This window comes from Bactrocera tryoni, chromosome 5 (assembly GCF_016617805.1).
Source record: "Bactrocera tryoni isolate S06 chromosome 5, CSIRO_BtryS06_freeze2, whole genome shotgun sequence".
Lineage (NCBI taxonomy): Eukaryota > Metazoa > Arthropoda > Insecta > Diptera > Tephritidae > Bactrocera > Bactrocera tryoni.
In genome coordinates, this window is record NC_052503.1 from 79,273,802 (window position 1) to 79,292,016 (window position 18,215).

The following is an 18,215-nucleotide window of genomic DNA, read 5'->3' on the forward strand; positions in this document are numbered from 1 at the left end:
CTCACGTGGGCGGCTCCAAAGATTTTGCGAAGAACAATTCTCTCAAATGCTCCAAGTGTTTTCTCATCTTGGTGGACCATCGTCCTTGCTTCTACGTCGGATAACAGGATATGAGTAATGAGAGACTTATAGAGCGTAAGTTTTGTTCGTCGAGACATAGATCTGCTTCCCAATTTTTTACCGATCCCACGCTAGCAACTGCTGGCAGGAGTTATTCTGCGTTTTATCTGCAGGCCTACATTATTGGTAGACTTCATGCTGGTTCCGAGATATACACAGCGCTGACGTAGTTCATTACCAGAGGAATATTCATGTATAGTCTTCAGGTAGTTTCTTTTCTTCCCGTTCACCACAAGACCAACCTCTTTCGCCAGGCTTGAAACATATGCGTTCATGTTATTAAAATGTACGATGACAATATCATCACTGAGGTTTAGGTTACAGATTATCACAGAAATAAATAAAAAAAGTCAGTATGAAGATATGAAATCGCTTTTAAACCCTGAACTTACATACGATAGGATAAATACTTTCTTGTGCCGAATTTGGCTCAGAAGAACGAAAGGGATATTTTAACTAATTGTACACCTGGACCAGATTACAGAAAACGGAAGAATGGTGAAATGATTTCTTAAGACTGAAAAGCGAAATTTCACGAAATTTTATATTTAAAGTCGATGGCAAAGATTAACATTCGAAAAAAAAAATAAGGAGGCAAACTGTAAAGGAAAAAGGTTGAAAAAGTTTATAGAAAATCTACTTTTAATGATCCTCGGGGAATTCATAGGTATTTTATTTATTATTATCCAATAAAAAATAAATAAAGAACTACATCAATAATTTCTTACAAATACCCTAAACAAAGAATTACTCACAACTACAATAAAAATGTCCACCACAAGCCTAATAAAAACACCAACCAAAGGTGTAAAAATTGCGTTTTCGTATTTCGTTTCATTTGTACGAATTAATTTTAAGAGTGCAACAAATGTTTACAACACAAAGGAATCTCGGACATAAATTGAGGAGCAATAAAACATCACATACACACATGCCTATATGATTACCCAGTTATATAACTGGACATAAACCTCTTTATATGCAGGAATTCTGGCACTTTAGTACCACAATTGTACGAAAAAATTATTTAAGTAGGATATCGCTGTTGTAGCGCGCGGCTAGAAGCTCATAAAATGCGACCAACACAGTGAACGTACCGCTCCGGCATCATTTGTTGCCGTATTACTCATAAAAGGATGGTATAATTGCCGCGGTGAGGTTGGACATGCGAGCTATTATTACATTAATTCGTTGATTTGTAGCACTGAGTGTGTGTTTTTTTTCACTAGACTCCTTTTTTTTTTTGAGTGACGACTAGGGTGCGGTTTTTCTATGCGGGTTATGCAGGAAAAACCGAGTCACGAGTTCGAGTCATGAGTCGGAGTAATGAGCATTCAAGTTGCATTAATTTGTGTGGTCATTTGGGAAGGATCAAATTAAACCGCAGACAGAAATTAAAAATGAAATTTGTTAGTGTTTAAGCACGCTATGGAAATAAAATTGACGAATGGGCGGGCAACTAAATACACAACTACAACAAAAATAATGAGACCAAGCGGTAATTTGTATACCCCAATTAGGGTTCACGTTTTGAAAGTAATTTTTATAAAATGCCCAAAAATGTTTCTACTTTACAAAGTCTTTTAAGTCAATATATCCATATGGAAGTCTTAGGGGTTTTTTTGACAATAGTTAAAAATTTTGCCATATAGCCTGGATGTCGATATTCGAATGCTAGTTCGGTAAATATATAATAATAACTAAATCTGCAAGTACTAAAAGCTCTAAAAATCTTGGTTCCACATAAAAAACTGTTCTAAAAATCATTTGATTATGCTGGCACTCAGAATATGTGCCCTCCTAACATAAAACAAAGTCTGAATAGGCGAATTTACCATATATAAGTAGTATATTGCCATCGCAACTCGATTATAACCTCGTAAGCGGTATATATGTACGTCAATAAAAAAGAAGACTATATTGCGACATTTCGAAGTCAACCACCTGTAGACAGCGAGTTCTTTCCCTCTTCTGATGGTACTACATTTTTGTTCGACCAAGAACTGTCAACTCGGGAGAATTTTTCAAAATTATTAGGGGAATGTTTTCCAAGGTTATCAACATAGACAACCAACCAGCAACGAAAGTAATAATCTTGTACCGCATATTGGCCAGAAGTGCATTGGGAAGCGCAGGGCAGCAGTGGAAAGTGTCGCCAGAAGCAAGTGACTTCTCTTGTAATGGGTGCCAGGCCACAAAGTCATCGAGAGCAATGAGATAGTAGGCGAGTGACACTCGAAAACGTGATCAACATTGGAAAACTCATGCATTGTCTATGCGACGATCTGGACACTAGTGTGGTAAGAAAAATCAAAAACACGATGGAACGAGCTACCTGGGTGCAAACTGCAAAAGTCATGTGTTAAACGGTAGATAGGAAATATAAAAGTTCCTACTGGCACCCGATTGAAGGGACTGTTGGAACATAATCGAAATACTCATTTGTCACTGGTTTAAGTCTTTGAGGTTCCCAGTGTATGAGCCATTGCAAGAGATATCTATAGTGAGGTACCAGAGTCTATTGAAATCGCGTCAAGCGCAGGCATCTTAAAGGATGACAACTCCTCATGAATCTCGTAACTGAATACTATCTGGTATCGCAAAGAACCAAAACTGGTCAAAGCGTGGCCGATTAGCCTATCAGACTAACCTAACCTAACCTTTTTTATACACCTTAGGCAACAGAGGTTTCTTAAAGCTGACAAAAGGTGATTTCGTTAGTTCTAAATACCCGATTCAAACTTCCTTGTATGAAAAGGTCAATATTTGTGTAGAGAACTGATATTATTTTGAGTACAAAGGAGAGCACGATTGCTTCTTTAGAAGGTTGAAATTTGATAATATGAACTTAATTCAGTCATGGAGTGTCTAAGAGACTTGCTTTCTGTAGGAGTGGGATCTCTCTAAATATTTTTAAAAACTTTAAAGAACAAAGAAATAAAATATATTTAAAATTGTCTTCATCAGTTCCCGCTTTTCTTTTTCTTTATTTAGGTCTCAGACGCCGAGCTTACCGAAGATGAAGTCACGATTTTTCGGTTATAATTGGTCCGATGTTATAAGAACGATCGAAGGAGCATAATGAATTTACTATTTTCCTACTATTTTCTTAATATAATTAAGATTCTGAGTGGTACATTTCAGGTGGTGTGGGTAGACAGTAACTACCGAACTTGGCTCTTTCATCAATCCAGATTATGATTTTCGACATTAGTGTAAAATGACATGTAAAGAATGACATATTTTTGTTTTAAGTTTAGCGCATACATAAATACATACGTCTCCCCTATCGAATCAACCCTGTTTTCTCTTCAAGCATTGTATTAATTAAATTGTCCCGCATGTCTACGTTAATCTGTGCTGTGTGTGTGTGCCGTACCATATTTTAGTAAGTGCATAATAATAAACACAATAATAATACTTTTTATAAGTCATTTTCCACACGCCCATTTCCACAAAAACACATTTTCACTTTCACTTTGCCCTCACGCGACCACAATTTTTAATTTGGTTTACTTTCCGTTGTTCTTTGTTGTTGGTATTTTTATTTTTACTCAGTAACTTTTGACTTAGTTAGCATAATAAAATGACACGAATGACATTTGATGAATTTCTCATAATGTCCTGCGTGCCAGTGTTGCAAATGCAATTATTGCGTTGACATTATGGGCGTTGCTGCGTGTGGTAAGGTGCGTAAGTCGTTGAAGCATAACGTTTCAGACGAAAATACGTGCAAATGTGTATGTGTGCGCCTTCATAATATTTTCGTATTTTCGTAAAAAATCGTACTTAAGTTGGCTCGGCGTAATTTCCGCATGATTACCGTTTCCGGTATGCGTGTCACATACGGCACGGGAAGAAAATTGGTGTCAAGCTCCGTTTTTTATGCATATTCATACAGCTCTACCTGGTAAATGTAACCGTGTAGGAAATCGTTTGGCATATTTTTTCTATAATTGCTCTGAGGGTACTGTCGGCTATGAAAATTTCATCTATTTCTTGCTATAAAATTGGTCAAATTTTGATGATAATAAGTCTGTAGGGCATAGAAATTCGACGCGTTCTACAACTTGGTTTTAATATTATTTGAAATTAGAAAAATTTTGAAAATTATGGATCGATGTAGGCCTGTTTTCCTATTGCAGTCGAAACAATCTTTTCTTCAAGTAAAAACACAAAAGCTGTCACTTGTTCACAAGAAATTAGAAGTTTCAACGAACCTGATTCTCGATGCTTTCTTTCATGGTTTCGAATACCAAGATGTCTGTTTAATTCTCCTTTAGACTTAAGAACTAAATCCTTACTTCTTTCTGTTCTTGACATAAAATAATTTTAAAAAAACTGTCACTCATTAACACTTCCAGGGTGACAAGAACTTTGCCACCTTCTTTTTTAGACCTAGGAACAGAGTTCTAAAGGACCACTCGTTGACCTGAACTTCGATGTTGACAAGAACAAAAAAGAGGTTTCGACTGTCGAGAACTTTGTTTCCTTCTCTTTTAGACTTTTAGACATAAGAACGAGATCCATATTTCTTTGTCTTCTGTTTGACGTTAGTACGGGATTCTGAGTAAGCTATCAGTCATTGATAAGAACAAGAGCGAGGTTTCGACTTCCGAGATCTTGGCTTCCTTGCTTCAATTTTTCATTCATAAGAACTAGCCAATGTGTATACCCTTTCCGACAGGGCTGGCATTCATTTCCGCGCTCAGAGTCATTTGCATTAAGGTAATAACTTACCGATGCGCAGCTCAGCTCCCCCGCGCCGGAAGTATTTAACCGACTGCGTTAGAACAGCTGCCCGCATTGCACGCACTTTTCCTATCAATTTTTTGCCGCGCTCCCTCATCCCTTTCCACTAACGCTATTTTACTCATTTTTCTGCAGCATATTTCTTTTTGCTGCGCTTTTCCTTTCATTTGCCTTCATCAAGTAAAACGCTAAAATGCCGGAAGCATACAAAAGAGCACACGAAGTGGCGACACCGATGACAGGGTAGCAAGATATTAAATATTTCAACGCAACGTTTGGCAATCCATCAAGCGGCAATTAACGTGTCAGCGATGTCAGCGCTGTTAGCGGCATACTTAACTGCCTTCTCTGTCTGTCTGTTCTGTTCGCGTGTGTGGTTGTTGTTGCAAGCGTTGCATTAAAGCAGTGCGCATACACACGCACTGCTGTGCGGCCGTTAGGTATCACTTTGATAGGCTGGGCAGGCGTGGTGTGTTGCATGTTCATATAAACGTGTCGTTTACTTTATGCTGATATGGCGATCTGTCAGACACTTTGCATTTTACTTTCACTATTGGCGGTACGTAACGGTGCTGGTGGCGCTGATGGTGCTCCAAACGGTTATGGCATTAATTGCGTTCGCTTCAAGGTGTTTGCCTTACTGCTGCCTATCCTATTATCCCAACCTAAGTGCAATTAGATATTATCGGGCGTAATAAGTTTACCAAGCACTAGCGGCGTATCCTGCGTGCTGCGCGTAATAACTGAGCGCCTAAATAAATTATGCAGCGTTTATGAGAAGCGCGTGTGTTTAACTTTTTTAGTGCTAGCAAGTTGCTCCCATATTTGCATACTGTATATATTATATATTGCCTAGTACAGAAAAAATCTGGCATATGTGTACTTACTATAGGCCTTACGAAGTTCCCTAAATATAAGCAGTAACTTTCGCCTCACTCAAAACATCCAAAACTATAAATGAGACAGATCTTAAAATATAAATCGTAGAGTTCTCTCATAATGAAGAGAAGTGAATCTACTTCTGCTCAGCTTAAATGACTCAAAGGATCGCCTACTGACTCAAAGAGCCACAAAAATTGGAAAATTTGTACATTAAAAATGAATTTTGAGGCTCTACGTCTAGCAATCCAAAAAGGAGAACATATCCTGAAAGCTTAAAATCCAAAATTTAAGATTCGTTTAGAAAGTGTCTTCAAAGAAAAAAAAAATGGCTTAAATCATAACTGTGCATTAAAGGCTGCTCACAATTGAAATGAGATAGGGTAAACAAAGAAGCGAAGCAAATGGGTATGGAAGTGAACGAAGACAAGACGAAATATCTCCTGTTATCAAACAAACAGTCGTGGCAGTCCTGACTTGGCTCCCAAGTCACTGTTGTAGTCACAACTTCGAAGTCGTAGATAATTTCGTCTATCTTAGAACCAGCATTAACACTAACACCACTTCCACAAACGTCAGAGACCAATGACCCGTTCCCACAACAGTCGAGTCTGCGTAACCGGAACTGACCCGGATTTTTATCCCGTCAAAGACTTCCAAATCCGCAGAATTCTTCCACTACAACAACAGCAATAACAACCAAATTTCACAAGTCAATCATCATCCCTTTTCTGTTATATGGTTCAGAGGCAGGGACGATGACCATGTCTGATAAGTCCGCGATCCGAGTTTTCCAGAGAGAGTTTTTGCGGAAGATTTATGGTCTTTTGCGCATTGTAGAGGCGAATACCGCAGTTGATGGAATGATGAGCTGTAGAGACATACGACGACATTGGCATAGTTCAGCGAATTAGAAGGCAGCGCCTCCGCTGGCTAGGTCATGTCGTCCGAATAGGTGAAAACACCTCAGCTCTGAGAGTATTCGACGCAGTTCCTTCCGGAGGAAGCAGAGAAAGGGGAAGACCTCCACTCCTTTGGAAAGACGAGGCAAGGATGCACTTAGCTACATTTGGAATCTCTAAAAAGGAAGGAAAAAACGGCTGTAGTCGGCTATGACAGCGTTATTGGAACCTACTCTATCAAAGAAGAAGAAAAGGTTTCGAAGTTTAAAGCTAATTCATGAATACCTTTGTTACCCTTTCAATGTTCATTTTATGAAAGAATTTGGATTATAAACATTTCGATGTAGGTATTTAGGTATAGTATTTCCATGCGAGAAGAGATTTGTAGAAAATCAGAATGAACTATTGTTAGAGCGAAGGTCTTAGTCCACTAACGTCAACAAAAAATCCGCACTTAATTTAGAGCTTTAGAAAGGATTCAATGCTATTGGACAGACTAAGGAACCAATTAGGTGCATAGATTTGCTTGAAGTTCTGTCATGAAAAATTGTATTGGTCCGAACACCAAAGGTTTTTAGATGTAATTATCTGGATATCATAAGTACTGAGTAGCTAAACTTGCTTTATACCCGTCCCAGCTTTTCATAGTCCAAGGAAACATATTTTTGAAAACCCTGATACCAATGTCATTACAAAAGTGATAGTTATCCAGTTAGAAATCCATTCGGTTATAAGTACCATCTGAAATCTTTACTTTCCACCAAACTTAGGCATAAACGAGTTTCTAAAGATCTCTTTAGACCCCAAGTGGCTTTATTGCCATACTTCGGCTGCTGTAGGATCCCTAGAAATTTCGAGGATACTTGAAAGCCGGATTAAGCAGACAAGGACGAATCTTTAAATCTGCTCTATATCAGCTCTTTACCAAGCTACATCCTCTCGCCAGAAAAGACTGGATTTAATATTTTCGAGGGTGTAGAAATGTAAGGATTGTCATTACCTATTCAGGCAGATATTCCTTCCGGCATTTCGAGTCAAGGTTTATTTAATTTTATCGCAAACCAAAAATCAAGCTGACCTCCATCACAGCCGGCACTGCAAGCGTACGCATACTAATTGCCTGCTAATTGCACCTTTTGCGCATTTGTTAACGGCTCCTTTCAATGCGTGCACGGTTTTTTGGCACAAAAGGACCACACTCAGGCGCGTTGTTGATAACCTTATGGGAACCCTTATCAACAGCAATTCTTGTAATGCGTTTGCGGTTTGCAACCGTTTCAAGTAGTTGCTGATTTTTAGCCACAACACTACATGTCTGTATACATTTTTGTCTGTAAGTTTATGTGTGTTTGTGTAGGTGTATTTACCGGTATCTTGCTTGTTTGTAATATCTGCAGTCAGTAACAGATGGGCGCCGTCAGCAAAAAGTCAGGCGGCAAACCGTAGCCAAATACCAAAGGATTTGCCGGCACACCTACCTAAGCACGCATACACAGTTATAACTAACTAGATGCATGCGTGCTAGGCGCATTGGCCGATCAATACTGACGCTTCAAGTTGAATCGAATTCACAGTCATGGTAGATTAGTTTTTAACTCATTACGAATTCCAACTGTGCTCGGCTGTCAGTCAGCAACAATGCGTTGCGTCTGTGTGTATGAGTGTGTGTGTGTGCCAAAAACTCAACGGTGTATACCATTGCGGCCGAGTAGGCGTTGAATTTTCGGTTTGTGTGTGGTGATACCTGTGCGCCAGCGTCGTGGCGGCCTCGCTGCTGATGTCTGAGAAATTTCAGTTTCATTTGCGCCGCATAGACCACCATCAATGCCAAATGCTGACAGGTACTATGTACGCGTACTTGTAGTTAGGGCAATGGATGCGCTGTTGTCGTCATTGCGGACCCGCTGGGGTTCACATAATGCGGCTGTGTTAGCGGCCAACGGATAGTGCCACCGTACGACCGCAAATGCGTCGATGCGAGACATTTATACATGTGTTTGTGTGTATGTCTGTAGATTTTGTATCATTGTACATGTATATATGTATGTATGTATGTATGCATGTTGAATTGGCGCTAGATAGCCGTGCTTAACGCTCCTCCACTGCTTCGACCAACGCTTGCTCCCTCAATTGCAGATACCTAACGTTATTGTTATTGTTATTGTTATTGCTTGGCGCATATCAACGCGCATTATTTAATGTGTATCGCATTTCAGCAAGCACACACATACAAACAAACACAGAACGCGCTTCTAAAAGCATGCAGCGCCAATTTGACAAAGGATCTGGTGAAGCTACAGGAGCTGCAGCGTCAATAGCGCAGTTGATGTAGATCCACGCACAGCGCCGTCCTTCTATCTTCAATTGATGTGAAAATGTATATAGGTATTTAATTTGTTTGTTTCGACCGCTTTGCAAGTACGGCATAAATTTCATTGTCCGAAGCCGCGCTTGTGTGGGTCCTGTTCTTGCTGCTTGCTGTAGTGACCCGCTGCGGCTGTGTGGCTAATTTGTATTGTTTGCATGTGGAGCGTAGCGAAAATTTATGCGTTTCCACCACCGTGCCACTACACCGTGCTCGTACGCATTGCGTCCTTGCATTGGTGCTAATAATTGTACTAACATTTGGTTGAAGTAACAATCGATTCGATGGCTGGCCTAAATGCAGCACAAGAAATACATCTATAAGGGCTCGCATACACACACAAACCCGTATGTATACAAATATTCCTCCACACGACGCTATCATTAGCTCTCGTCATCATCTAACCATACAAACGCACACAGCCACACCACCAACTAAGTAATAGTAAAACAATTGAATGCATGCGTGTGTGTGCGTGGCAAGCAGTTTGTTATGCTTGAAGTGTTATGAATTGAATTTATTTCGTTAAAAAAATATTGAAATTAAAATTCTATACCTAACTAAAGCCATAAAAATTAAATGTTTTGTGAAGGAGAATTTCTGCTCTTAGAAACACACTTTTATATCTAAAAAATATATACATACATATATGCATATACAATACATATGTATAATGCAGCACTGTAAACGTGCGTATTTATTTAATGCTTGCAACTAATTATATGAGTTTAAAATACTTGGTGTGTGGCTAATGTATGCTGACTTGCCATTAACTTTGTGTGTGGCTGGGAAGAAAGTGGCTATATTTTAAAATTCGAGAAACCTATTAAAGCCGTTAAGGCGAAAAGAGCTGCAAGTTTGGTTACAACTATAGAAAGATTGTAATTTGACAATCTGATATACTAGAATACTTCCAAAGCTTGAGTGCAATGCGTGAGCGCATTAGATGTTGTCTCGTGCTTAGTATTATATTGTAAATAATTTACATAAATGTTAATTTCCACTACTTATAATACTACTTACATATATGTAAACAGTATTCTACTCGTATATATCAGTATTTTGCAAGTAAAAAGCTCGAATACCTTTCAGAAATGCTTTCTTCACATCATCAAATAGTATAAAATGGTCTTTATGCTGATTTCGAGCGATTAGTTTATTTGACAGCTATATGCTATAGTAGTCCGTTTTGAATAATATACTCGGAAATTGTAGTGTTGACTTGGGCAATAGTCCGGACCAAATCTTGTGAAGTTTGCTAGTCAAATGAAAAAGTTTTTCATACAAGAACTTGGTTCCGAACGTGCAATTTGTACGGCAGCTATAAGCTATAGTGATCGGAACTGAACAATTTTCTCTGTCATTGCACTATTGCCTAAAAATGATAACCCAAGCGAAACTTAGTAAAAATATCTGCCCAAATTAAAGAGTTTTCCCTACAAGCGGTTGATTTTGTTTGGCCAATTTGTATGGCAGCTATTCGTTAAACTGATCCGATCTGAACAATTTCTTCAGATATTGAGCTGATCGCTTAGGCAATAATCCATGCCAAATTTCGTGAAGATATCTGATCAACTGATAATGTTTTCCAGACAATTACTTGATTTCGATCGTTCAGTTTGTATGGTAAAAAATGTCTAAGGCTATACTTTTCCTCCTCTCTCTCTTTCTATTTGAAAACAACAAATTTTTTAATTAGAAACATTTAAAGGAATAAAGAATATTTTTTTTTTCAAAATTATGACATTTTCTTAATTTTTGATATTTTTCAAAGATCGCAGTTCGTTGTATAGAAAATATATTTTAGTTTAACAAACATTTTGATTTTTTTCACAAAACTTCCCTAGTTACCTTTATTCTTTGCGATGTCTCGCCAGTTGTATGTCCCAAGTTAAGCCAAGTCGCAATACACTTGGTCCTTCCATTGGATACGTGAGCGCCCAGTTACCCACCCTGTCTCTAGTCGAAGAAGCTTTTCGGTGGAGCATTATTTTCCATGCGAAGTGCATGGTCTAACCAGCGCGTTGGATGAACTTTTTTTTGCTTAACTATATCCATGTCGCCATAGAGCTCTTTTTCGATTCGATATTCATCGCTCACGAGAAACACTTCAAAGTTTGTGCTGAGAACACTTCTCTCAAATGCTCCAATTGCTTTCTCATCACAGTCTGTCATCGTTCATGTTTCTGCTCCCTATAATGGATCAGTATAGTAGTTTTTTATTTTTCTTCGTCCAGGGATCTGCTTCTTAATTTCCTACTGATGCCAAAGTAGCACCTGCAGATAAATGTTATGTTTGCGTTTGATCTCCATGCTTAGAATAGAAAGTCCTCAATATTTTTCAATGCGGACACCTGTTGATTTATTATTTTATGACGTAGTTTGCAAGACCGAAAGAATATTTGTGTGCGACCTCCAAGTACTGATGTTTCGAAACATCTACTTTATCTTAAAACATATTGTTTCTTCCCTAATGACTCCATTATATTTCTCTTCTCAGATTATGCCTAGAACTTTTTATTACAGTTCAATTTTACTATATGTATATGTTAAAATATATTTTATATACTTTATGTGTCTCATATAAAAAGGGTTTCTTGTGAGAAGACCCCCAAAAAAACTTCGTATGGAGGCGATTTAAAGCCTGGAGGTTTATGTCTAAACTAAGATAAAGATATATATTTACATACAATTTTCCAGATGTATATAGTGAGAAAGAATTGGTCACAAAAAGCAGTGGCATTTGCTTCAAGCGTTTAGTAAAATTGCTGCCTTCCAGTACATGCCTATCATGCCGGGCATTATGTGTAAATTATTTTCAACACAAACGCATAGGCATTGGTTATTATTCTCAACTTTTTTTTTGATTATTATGCAAAGTAGCGAAGAGAAAAGATGAATTTTCCCATTCATTAATTAATATAAATGAGTATTTAAAGCTTTTGTTGCGCACTTAAAATGTCAACTGTGCTGCAGCATTACACTGAAAGGCATACACCAATCAAGCCGCTGATGTGTTGTGATTCATTGCATTGACATTTGAGCAGCAGAAAATTCAATTGCATTGTATTTAAGTGCGCCCAACGCAAATGTGCACATGAATTTAAGCGTCTGCGCGTGTGAAATGCGCCGGAAGGGCGTTAGGGCTGTGCTGATGAGCGCGGTACGGCGATAAGTGCATTTTTCAACACATTCACACATTCGTCATTCACATCAATCAAGAACGCGCGCAATCAAACCGGTTTTTGCGATATTAATTTCACGATGATTTTTGCTTAATTTTCCATTTTTCTTCTATAAATTATGTTTTTTCGATTTTGTTGTGGTTGCTGGCGCTTTGTTTTTCTGCGCGCTGTCTGCTGGTGACACAATGTGCGCCAACCTTTTCTGCCGCTGCCAATGACAACATATAATTTTTCAATGTACAAACAATAGCAATGCGTGCGTGGAAAAATTTATTATTTTGATATTTTTCACGCAACAATGAGAAAAAATGAAAAATTAAAGCGAAAAAAAAGAAAAAAAGAAAATAAAATAAATAATTTGCAGCAAACCATAAAAAATATATGTAATTGTATAGCAGATTTACACTTTTGTTGTTGCTGATGTATGTTTGTTGTTGTAAATGTGTAGCAAAGCGACAATTTCGCGCCGTCATATACAGCTCAGATTACAGCGTACGCACACCCATAACACATACATACATATATGTATGTATGTGTATATCTATATAGCATACACACAGGCGCAAGTTGGTATAACTAAGTGTTCCCAGAAAAATTGCGGTTCAATTTGCTGCGTGTGACCTTTTTTCGGGTGAAAGGTCGCCTGCAAGCGCTCTTCGGCTGACGAGCTGGCGAAAGGGTGCGCCAAGCATAGCTGCGTATCAAATAATCAACCTCACGAGCGGCAAAACAAGTAGAACAAGCGCCCATGAGAGCGGCAGACAGACATACAGACTTTTAGGCAGCCTGAAATCCGGCCTCGTTGATGAATTTTGGTAAAAGAAATGATTTATTATTTTTCACTGAACACAAATACTGCGTAAGACGCTCTTTCACACACACGCACGCGTACACAATTTTTTAGATATATACAAATGCTTAAAACAAATAGTCGAATGGTTCCTTTTTTTTAGAAACCATTTCCATCTACTTTTTACTCCTAATTCCTCACATAATGCAGTGGCATTCGTTCTAAGCTTCCCACTACTCGACTTCACTCAATCTCTCACTTTCATTTGCTGTGTCATTCTGCCGCCATTATTATTTATTGCGTATTTCTGTGATTTTTGAGATTTTTGAAGTTGTCACAGACATCATTAAAATTTAATTGCGCCTCTCGAGCATTATTAATATCAATCAGCGCGAAAAATTCTTTAAATTTCAATTGCGGAACTTCAATGTGTACGAAAATCAGCGTTTTATAGGTTATGTATGTATATTCTTAAACCAAAAAATCAATGAATGGAAATGTGGTTTAGTGAAAAATAAATTAGTTTAAAATCGCATATTTCAGTGCTCATTGAACTCTATTAAAATTTATGATTTTTATGGTTGATAAAGCGCATGCTTTGTGATCTAATAATAGGGAATTTTGTTTGATTGATGTTAATGATTTTCGAAATTTTAAATTCGGCTGATAGGGTATTTACTTTGTTCGATTAGTAAAGATACTTCAATATCACATCTTTAAGCCCACCAAGCCCCTGTTGACAAGTAAATGTAAATTCTTTGTTGAATCGATCATCAGGGTCAATTAAATCACTAAGTTTGAGGCTTGACTTGATCTCTAATTTATTTCATCATTAATCAATTTTATTGAACAACACATATGTATGTTGAAAATTTTTTCTGTACTAAAATATTTAGGTGCGGGATCCCGAAAAAAACTGGGCCTCAACATTTAAATTCTGGATCTCGAACTTTTTTTAGGATATTTATCGACCAAATGCCAATTGTTTTCAATAGCTACGACAGTAAATGTTTTAGTATTTTAAAATTTTTGTATACGGGATCCCGAAATTTTTTTTGTTACCTATAGTGTTACAAATTGAATTTAATTGCAATGAATAAAAATTATTCAAATTATTAAATTTTTTATAATCGGGATCCCGAAAAACTTCGGGATTTTAGAATTGCGATCCCCAAAATTTTTCGATACTCATAAAAACGGCAATCAAATACAATTGCCATGAAAGTATGTAAGTACTTCAAAAATTTTACATACTGGATCCCAAAATTTGTATTTGTATCGTGATGAAAAATTAACCCAATTACAACGAAAAACTCCGTGTTTCAAAAAAGTACGTACCTTCAAGAAAAATATATTTGCGGTCCCGAAAAATTTTAGAGGTTAAAAATATTATACATGATGTAAATAGAATTTAGTAGCATTAAAAGAAAATATTTCCTTATTTTAAAAAATATACTTTCGGGATAACGAAAAAGTTTCGGGATGCCGATTTTTTTGTTAACAATCGTGATGTATGTATATTCAATTCAATTGCAATGAAGGAAGATATTTGAGAATTTCTAAAATTTAATTTTCGGGATCCCGAAAAGTTTCGGGACTTAAGTATTTTAATTTTTTTATAATAATTTCATTTGAATTGTGATCAAAAAGTATTTCCGCGTTAAAAATTGTACATACGGGACCCCGAAAATGTTTCTGTTATCTATAGTGACATCAGTCAAATCAAATTTCTTCATCTTCTTTATTGGCGTATCTGTAAAATTTCAATTATTTTTCGGCATTCCTAACAGATATAAAATGTACTTTACAACACCTACTAGTGCTCGAAAGCTGACAAAATTTGTAGCTTGAAACTAATTATAGCACAATTATTACATACAACAAAGCTCTCAAGCGCTTTCTGTTATCGATAGCTGAGTCTCATCTGTAATTGCTGATCAATTTTATTTCGTTTTTGAGCTGAACTGCTAAGCGTTCGTTACGAATATCGAATTTCAGAGCACACTCGATATATGTACACACCCATACACATGTACTTTCAACACTGCATTTTTCTTAATATGTGTGTGGTTGTGGCAAAAGAAATATATATACATACGTACACCCGTATACTTTATAATTTGCTCTGACTTTCTTTACACACTTTCGCTTTTGTTAATGCTCCTTTACGTGCGTGTGTGTGCCTGAGTGTGTGTATATGTTTGCTTTGCTCCATGCTTGCTAACTTCGGCAAAGATTTCTCTTTTCCTCTACTTTGGCAGCAATTGCTTGACGCTTGTTATTCCAATTATTAATGCTGTAGTTGTTCTTGTTATTGTTGTTGTTGTCACAGTTTCATATGTACAAATATTAATGTATATTTGCACTTGAGTATCACATATCCACTAAAAGTGCTGTATGCATGTGTGTATGTGTATGCACAACACGTTCATAGAGCTAGTGCTGCCTGTAACACACTCGCACACACATACATCTGCAAACATCTCCTGCTGAAATTGCTTGCTTGTACAGTTGAGTGTCCAAATAAGTTGAGTGTCAACTTACCGAGAGCACCAAGAAGCGCACGATAAACAAAACACAAAAACAACAAGCAAAAATAAAAACAAAAAAACACACACACACACGAGAAATAATAAAAATGAAATTCGGAGCGAAGGAAATAACCGGAAAATAATACCAAAAACTAAGTGGAGTACACGACTAACAAGTGAGCGCAAAATAGTTCTGCGAAAAATGGATGAAAGGAGAAAAAACTCGGCAAAAATTGAGTGAGTAAGAAATCTGACAGTGAAAACATCAAGAATAAAATGGAAATCTTAATTGGATTTTTTGTTTGTGCAAATGGCGAAATGTGCATACAAATCACTCACGTATACATGCAAACGCGCACACAGCTACACATAGTAGCGTGGAACGTGATGTACAAATATGTAGCACGCATATAAAGCTTGAGATATAGGATTCTAGTGGGAGGAGATGTATTCTAGTACCAAAGAAACATATAAAATAGATTTGATCCTTACTTTATATGATCACGTGGATTGCAACTGAGAGGACTGACAGTAAACTGAAGTTGTCGTGCACTATTCACGAATATTAAATGAAGTGATATGAAAGAAAAAATGCAAAAATTTAAATTGACATTGATACTTAAGACCCAGACATACTACTACCAGGAAAGGATTTTCCCTGAATTTCAATTATATGTATATATGACACATTGTCCGATATTTTCGATAAAAGTCAACTATAAACACTGAGTCCATACATTAATTTGGTTGGATTTGGATTTTAAAGAATCAAATGTAATCTCCCCGACGCCCGCAAAGCCTTCTCATACCATCTCGAGTGTAAAATTGTATATCTCTGGCATTTTATCATAACGTTTCGCACTATCGGTATATATTCGTATATTTACGCTAGACGAATTTAGTTGTTGTAGCTTCAATGGTTTAGGAGATTTTTACATTAAACTAATTAGATGGCGGAGCAACGTCCACTATTTCAAAATTGTTTGACCTCATCTGCCCCTTACTACTCCGATTCCCTGCGCAAATTCAAATTGTATAGTATATCATAATTTAGTGCTTAGTTATGATGCTTTACACTTTTTCGGTAAATGTCATTTTATGGGCGTGACAGTGGTCCGATAAGGCCCATCTACGAACTCGTTACTTTTTTGGCAAGCTATCTCAATTTTTACTCAAGTTACAGCTTGCACGGACGGAAGTACGGACTGAGAATCAACCGGATTTCAACCTTACTCGTCATCCTGATCTTTTACATACATATGTATATACGTATATAATCCTATAGCTATCTCGACTAGTTTTAGGTAATGCATAATCGATTAAATGAACAAAACTACTATACTCTGTAGCAACATGTTGCTAGAGTGTAAAATGCACCTTTTTATAAAATTTCATTCGAACATCTCAAAAACCGAGAAATTTTATAATCCCTAAAAAATACTCCCGCTAAAAATCGCTGGTCGAATCCGGACCCCCCATAGTCACTTAGGCGAAGTTGTTCAGAATGCCCGTAGAAAATTTCCGATTTTGGTAAAAGAATTTACCCACTCTAATGTACATTCAGACATGTTCTATGAACAAATATAATTTATATATACATATATACACACATATATATAAAAAATTTAGTTAAAAACTCACCTTTTTTAAACTTGCCTTGGCTATACATATTACACGACGCGCTATTTTTTTTATAAGAACACTAACGCACTTAACACCCGACACACGCGACGTAAGCGAACCGAGAACCGCATAAACTACCAACGCACTTCTTATATTCATACATACACTCACATACACACCCACGAACTAACCCGAACACGTACTTAAGGAATTTGCACAATATAGACTTTCAAGGAATTTAACGCACTACAATTTTCACGACACTATTTTTTGCACTTGTTAACGATTTTAACTCTAATTTAAATAAAAACACAATTTAACAATTTAAACAAATACTTTTCAACGATTTTAACAAATATTCGCCACATCAGCCAAGAATTACGTGTGTCCACTCTCATTACCACCTGTAACTAAATATTTTTACTGTTACATTGCATTCCTCAATTGCAATTTTCCCCTTAATTTCGTATTCCACGATTCTAGAATTTTCGGCACAACTCTTTATTACCTCTTATTATATGCATAATATTTTAAAGGTCAACTTCGAACATTAAAAAATTTGCAACAACAATGCAAACAATCAAAGCATCACTCATTACCATTTCTCAATCACATATTTCTCAATGATGAGCACGCAGCTAATACTATCTCTGCTGAGCACACACATATGTCACGCATATAGGAACGTATGAGTGGGTGTATGCGAGCGCTTAGCGCAGCATTCATATGCAGTTGTAACGCACTTGAATGTAAGAGCGCATAACTGATGAAGAGAGCTTTGATGCGTGTTACCGAGCATATTGCGCAGCATTGGAATACAGGTGTAACACTGTTCGAAGTAAGAGCGCATAGATGATGAAGAGAGCTTCGATGCGATTTATGCGAGCGCTTTGCGCACCATTCATATGCAGGTGTAATATTGTTGAAAGTAAGAGCGCATAGCTTTGAGAGTGAAAATGAATTTATGTAAATGCAAGGCTGCGGGAAGTTTTTGTGAGAGGGTGAACGCATCCTAGCGTCTTAAGAAAAAGTATTAAGAGTTCATAATTGTATAGAAGTGACTGAGGT